General features: G+C 37.7%; 1 long non-coding RNA gene across 1 annotated transcript in view; it reads left to right on the forward strand.

Moving 5' to 3' along the window:
• LOC308593111 overlaps positions 1-5,989 on the forward strand; it is a 34,893-nt gene extending 28,904 nt beyond the window's left edge. Inside the window, exon 2 of the long non-coding RNA XR_014010732.1 lies at positions 5,573-5,989. This is a non-coding gene — a long non-coding RNA (uncharacterized lncRNA). The remainder of the gene's footprint in view (positions 1-5,572) is intronic.
• Positions 5,990-6,210: the final 221 nt, after the last annotated feature.

The raw sequence follows: 6,210 nt of genomic DNA on the forward strand, positions 1-6,210 counted from the left end.
CTAAAGTCGCCACTAGAGGGAGCCCAAACTGTCTCTTGAATACCTGGAGAAATCACAATGTTCTAAAGATTGCAGTTTGTAAATCATATATGGCAGGTCGCTTGCGCCAACAAGTATACTTTAATGTGAAGTATATTTAATAGTATTTTTAACAGATTTTTAATTTCAAGTAACAAAACATCCATACAAGGAAAACAGAGCTTATTAGCTTTACAAAAATAATAATAATAGTGGCTGATGATTATAGTTTTTAGGAATATCTTTAAAGAGTTTCTCTATAGTAAAAATAACTATTTAATGTCCAGTAGTCTAACTTCCGATAGAAAAGTTTAGGTTTGTGTACTCTTCATGATTACAGCGGCATGGTCCGAGATATTAAGAAGATCAATCTCTGACTTGTAAACCTGAGAGATAAGGCTTTCTGTGATTAATAAATAACCCAGTCAGGGGTAATTTGTGTACCTTGCTGGCATATGTGTATAGCTTCTTAGTTCTGGGTTGGCTATGTGCTAAGTGTCAAAGTTATTATGTTTATGTAATATTTTGTAGAAGGGTGTTTTAAAAGATGGTGATTTGCACATGTTTTCTGATAGCGGAGAAATTCTGCTTTTATCAGAATAGTTATTAAGTGCAAGATTTAGGTCGCCACCTATCACTCCTTCGCCTTGTTTACAATAATGTAAAAATTTCATCCAGAAAGTCCACTTGTGTACTGATAGCAACCTAGAAAAGTATACCTACAATGATGTAGGTATACTTTTTTAGGTTGCTATCAGTACACGAGTGGATTTTCTGGATGAAATTTTTACATTACTGTAAACAAGGCAAAATTACAATTTACATATTCCATAAATACAATGGGATTAAAATAATTGTATGTCACATCAATATTATGGATCTTTACAACAATAACAATATATTGAGCAAGCCTCTCTAATCCTCATTGATTTCAGTGTGACTTGAGTACCCCCTAATTGTGCATCAGTGTGTGCAGCCATAGGGCAAACTAGAAATATTAAGTAAGTTCTGGATCAAAATAATAAACTCTCATTACTGCACATTGTAAAAATGGATGACTAAAATGGAATGTTCCTGTATTTCATCATAAGCAATAAATTCATAACATAAATTCTTGCCCAGCTCCCAGTTATGAAGAAATAATAAAAGATAATTTTCCATTCCATTCCATTCCAAATCAGATTGCTTCTGATTTATATATTATCTGGTGTTCAAGAACTTAGTGTGGGGTGCAAAATGTACAAACACACTCACACACACACACGCAGAGAGAGAAGTATAGCCTCTGAAAAAAGTGATCTTTTTTTAGATGTAGGTTTATAGGCATCATTCTGCATCAAAGGTCTCTGACTTACAATAAGAAAAGGAGCACCCAAATTGCACATTTAAGCATGAACCTATAAAACCAGTCAAATAACAGGACATTAAGAGCTTCCTTAACTGAAACTGGAATCAACAACAGTAGTATAACCAAAGAGACTAACCCAACGATGCCTTGATAAATATCAAAGTTTGCACTTGGCATTACTATGTTGTTGGCATCTGTCTGCCTTGAAAGACAATGGAATGTGCCTCTGGGAATGAAGTCAAACCACTGGATAATCACAGCGCCTGCTGTGGCTGAAAAGACCAGTAACTTGTAACTGCGGTCTTCTGCATTGTTTTTGCTGTGTTAGCAGCACCGAAGTGGCTTCTCCAGGGCACAAGCCTAGGCAGTGTGTCTGGAGTTCCTGGGCTGCCCAGAGAGCAAGACCCCCGCTCTCATGGATGTGGTCCAAAGGAAAGCAGAGCAATACATTTGGCACCATCTTGGCTGCAGGAGTTGCCAGAAAGAGGTGTACAAGGTGCCATCCAACCATCTTAGGGACTCCACCCTGGATTTGTGTAGCGTTTACTCCTTCGCCTTTTCTTCTGAAGATGCCCTACAAGGTAGATTAAGACAAGTCAAGTTTCCTCAGCTCATCAATGAGGGTGCTATCAATCCCTACTTCAGGCAATTGCAACAAAATTGGTGATAATACCCAGACCACCATCATTCCCCATGGTGCTGATGTAGTGTCCATAATGTTCAGATTCTGAATGTAAGCAGATTGTAAAAATTAAACTATTGGGCACCAGCTTGGACACTCTAGCCAGGACACTCCAGCCAGATGAATAATATAGTCTGTGTATCACATACTTCTGAGAGGCTTTAAGGAATGAACTCATAGGTATTCAATTCAACCTCAATCCTGTATAGTTGTACATGTTCATATTGCAAGTGCACATTGAAATATTATCCCACTAATGCAGCGCTAACAGATATCTATTCACATTCTGTGACACAAGAACCTGCCTTATTGGAAGTCAAACTAGGCCAGTCCATCAAAACCAGCAATGTTTACTTTGACTGGTACCACTTCTCCTGCTCTGAGACAGAAGTCTTTCAAACCACCACAGTCTTTTTTTAGTTTGAGATGATAGGGACTGAACCTGGGACCTTCTGAATGCAAAGCATGTACTTTGTCAGCAAGCTTTTGTCCCTCCCATTCGTCTCCTGTCCTTCCCTCTATATAACTTGCACAAAATTATTGCACAGCTGATGGAAACAAATCAGATAGAATCAGACATAATTGGAATAATTGTCCATTTTCGGAATATGAAATGGAACATGGTAGTTGGAGCAGTTTCTTAGGTAAATGGTATGCAAGCCTTTTAAATCAAATCTATTCACATAAGCTTCAATAGATAACACAATGGATAACACTTTCATTGATGTAAACAGGGAATCTGGCAAATGAGGTGAGCTTCATGAGTGTATTAGGCTATCACAACATAAACTGTCAGCAAGTGCAAAATAAGCTGTAAGGATTTTCTCACAAAGATCACGGCAGACACATTGGCATTTTATTATTATTATAATAATCAGTTTTCTTCATGTGTACTTGCAATCCCTTTCGTCTAGCGGGTTTTCCGTCTTGCTTGCGAGGCGTTCGTCTTGCGGGGCACCACTGTATGCAGAATATATATATTCCTGAAATAACTTGTTCCCTGTGATGATCTGAAATTGTAGTCTTGTAGGTGCACATAACGAAATTTAATCAACCATTTGAAAAGCAGACATGGAGGTTTGTCTTACTTATTGAGGTTGCGGACAATTGTTTTCTGTGCATCGGTTGCTTCAAGGATGTGAAGAATAACAAAATAGCTTGCTTGCGTAGCAGAAGTGAGTCATATGTGTATTGACAGCACTTTTATCTTAACAAAATGGTCTAATGCTTCATGAAAATCCTATGTAATGGTATCCCTCAAGCTAAAGTTATATTTCAGTGACTCTTCGTTTATTCTAGGTGAGTTGCTTAACAAAAAGCAGAAGAAAGCTGCTATAAGCATTGACACAAGTTAGACAAGCCACCCACTGTCAGGAGAGGAGTGGTAATGTTTTGAAATGTTGACCACCAAACACAAAATGTATGCTAAGCAACATATACCCTAAACTCAAATGGTTTAGTAGACTCTTATTTTTAGGCAGCTGTGCCTAAGAAGTTTTTTTTTTAATAGGGCTACACTTTGCAAGTAAGTTCCCCAATACATTCAAATACTAAATACTTACTTGGTTCAATATAGCTTTCGTGTACTTTCTGAAAGGGCCGACCCCACCGTTAGGCAGAGTAGTGCAGTCACCTGAAGTGTCAGATGCTAGCAGATGGGTAACAGCTGCGAGGAACTGAAGGACAAAACTGTGTGTGATGGGCAGGGGGGCTGCCTTGTCCATTTAAGCTTGCCTGCTGCCCTCAGGTGTGATAAACAGCCAATAATGCCCTTTGGTTGCCTGAGCCAGTGGGCTGTTCTTAGACTTTTATGCCAGTCTTGAAGTAAGATCCCACAGCCACTCTTGTCAGCTTCTCTACCCTTCTGGGTGAATGGGAATTGTCCTTTGCCACAGGCAGCAAAATGTTTTGGACCAGCTCTACTTTCTGATACCACTTTTGAAAATTCAAAGTTTTGGTTCCTTCCACTTATTCTAAAGTCCCCTTCAGTTGCCCCCCACTAACTGAGCAATAAAACGACAGTACTAGCCATAGTAATTTCAATATTTGCATTCACTGAGTTCATACCTCTAAATCTGAAATAAGGACAACTGCGGTAAGATGCTTCACATTTTGTCATGTGGATATCAGGGAAATGACTGAAAATGTTTAGGCAGTAGTCCTATAATATTTACTAGGGAGGACTAATCCTGATTGCAGGCGCCAAGTGAAAACATTTCTCTACATTCTGTGTTTTGTGGGAAGGTGGTTATTGGCTTGCTTTTGTTCTTGTTTTTGATGTATCTAGTGTTCTCATTTTGTATTTTTATGTTGTGAAATACCCTGTGATCTTTGGTTGAAGGGCGCTATACAAATTAAACAAACAAAGAAAGAAATAAACAATTTGGGGCCTTCCATTAAAAAAAATACTTCTGGATCTGTAAGATGAGTAGCTTAACCCATTTTTGGGAGCTACGTGCCACGTTTTAAGAAGCACGAGGAAAGAATTGCTTGCACAATGCAGCTTTTTCAAGTTCCTCCCCAATGAGACCTCCACATCTCATCACAAGTTCTTGTTGGAATTCCCCTAAGTTTCAACAACAGTTTCTTTGTGTTGAATATTAGCACTGACTCTAATATCCAGTGTGGGGATTTCTACATTTCTGGTGTGCTTATCTACTATATATATAGGAAAGTGGTTTTTCTGTCTGTCCTCCCGTCTGTTCTTTATGCAATTGGATGCCTCATGAGATACTACTGCCCAATTTGGCATAAGAGTTCCTGAGGTGGAGGAGCTGGTTTTCATTTATGTTTGGATGTCAGATGCCATTTTGAATCAAGACTGTGGACCAAAATGTGACTTTGCCCAGTTTGCTGTGACAGTTCTAAACTGTTTTGATTTGGATGCCTTTGAAGTTATGGTTGCCCAATTTGGCACGATGATTCCTAAGAGCAAGGACTGGGTTTTGTTCTATATTTGGATACTACTGGGTGCCCATCGTCTCAATTGATTATGGTCCGTATCTAGGTTGGGTGTTCTCTAGGTCGGGTCAGGGCCCTGAGGTGGAGGTCGTAAAACTAACAAGTTACACTATATCCATTTATAAATCTCAACGTGTTTTGGTTTCTTAGAATTCCAGATCAATGCCATGTACTTTCAGCCTGTCTAGTATATATTTTGTAATTGTGTGCCCATCTGTTTTCTATGCATACAATACTTCTTAAGATATTGTAATCAAATTTTGCATGATAGTTCCTGATATCAAGGAGCATGTCTATGTTTTGATACAATGGGATGCTATTTTGAATCAAGATGTCAGAGGACACATTTAAAAACGGAAGGGTTTTTTTTAGTTTCTCAGAATTCCTGAGCAACACCAGGTACTAGGCTGCTAGTGAAACAATTATAATAGCATGGTTCCTTGCTATATTTCTCTTTAAATTATGATAATAATTTTTAAATGTGCACCTGTGCATATGAATTTGCATTCTAACATTTTCTGAAGATCCTCATCTTTATTTTGTCCTCTTTTTTGGCAATGCAGAAGTGGCCACCCCTGGATTATTTCAGAAACAAAGAAGATGGAAAGAGAACCATTTCTAACTTATTAGTTATTACAAAACTGCTCATGGCACAATATTGAAGAACTATAATGCACCATCAATTGATATACGGCCAAATAAAGTCCTGAATATTATAGAAACGTCAACGTTGACTTATTAAATTCAGAGAAGGAAGAATAAATTAACTCAAGAAATGAGAAAAGATATATCATTTGCTTTGGGGAAAACATGCAAAAATAAAGATAACTGAAGAAATATTGCAAGTTTAATGGTGTTTGCTGTCAGTTTATGTCATGGATGCTCAGACTGTGACCACAGTTTAAATTTAATTTTGCAACAATGATGAATAAAAATTAAATGTAAAAGTCATTTACTAAATAAAATTAACACTGATAAAACATAGCAGAATGAATTTCTATTGTATTAAGATGATAACTGCATCGTTTCAAAAGAAAATGTTAGAAGGGGTGTCAATGGATGTTCTAATCCAATCCAAATCTTTATTACAGTCGTAGACCAGCATAAGATAAAAGCACCTCCATACTTACATAAATGGATGTTGTTGTGGTTGCTAATATTTGTTCATCACTTTCTACAAAGCTTCTCAAAGCAGCTTACA

Source organism: Podarcis bocagei, assembly GCF_964188305.1.
Source record: "Podarcis bocagei genome assembly, chromosome: 8".
In the NCBI taxonomy this organism is placed as follows: Eukaryota; Metazoa; Chordata; class Lepidosauria; order Squamata; family Lacertidae; genus Podarcis; species Podarcis bocagei.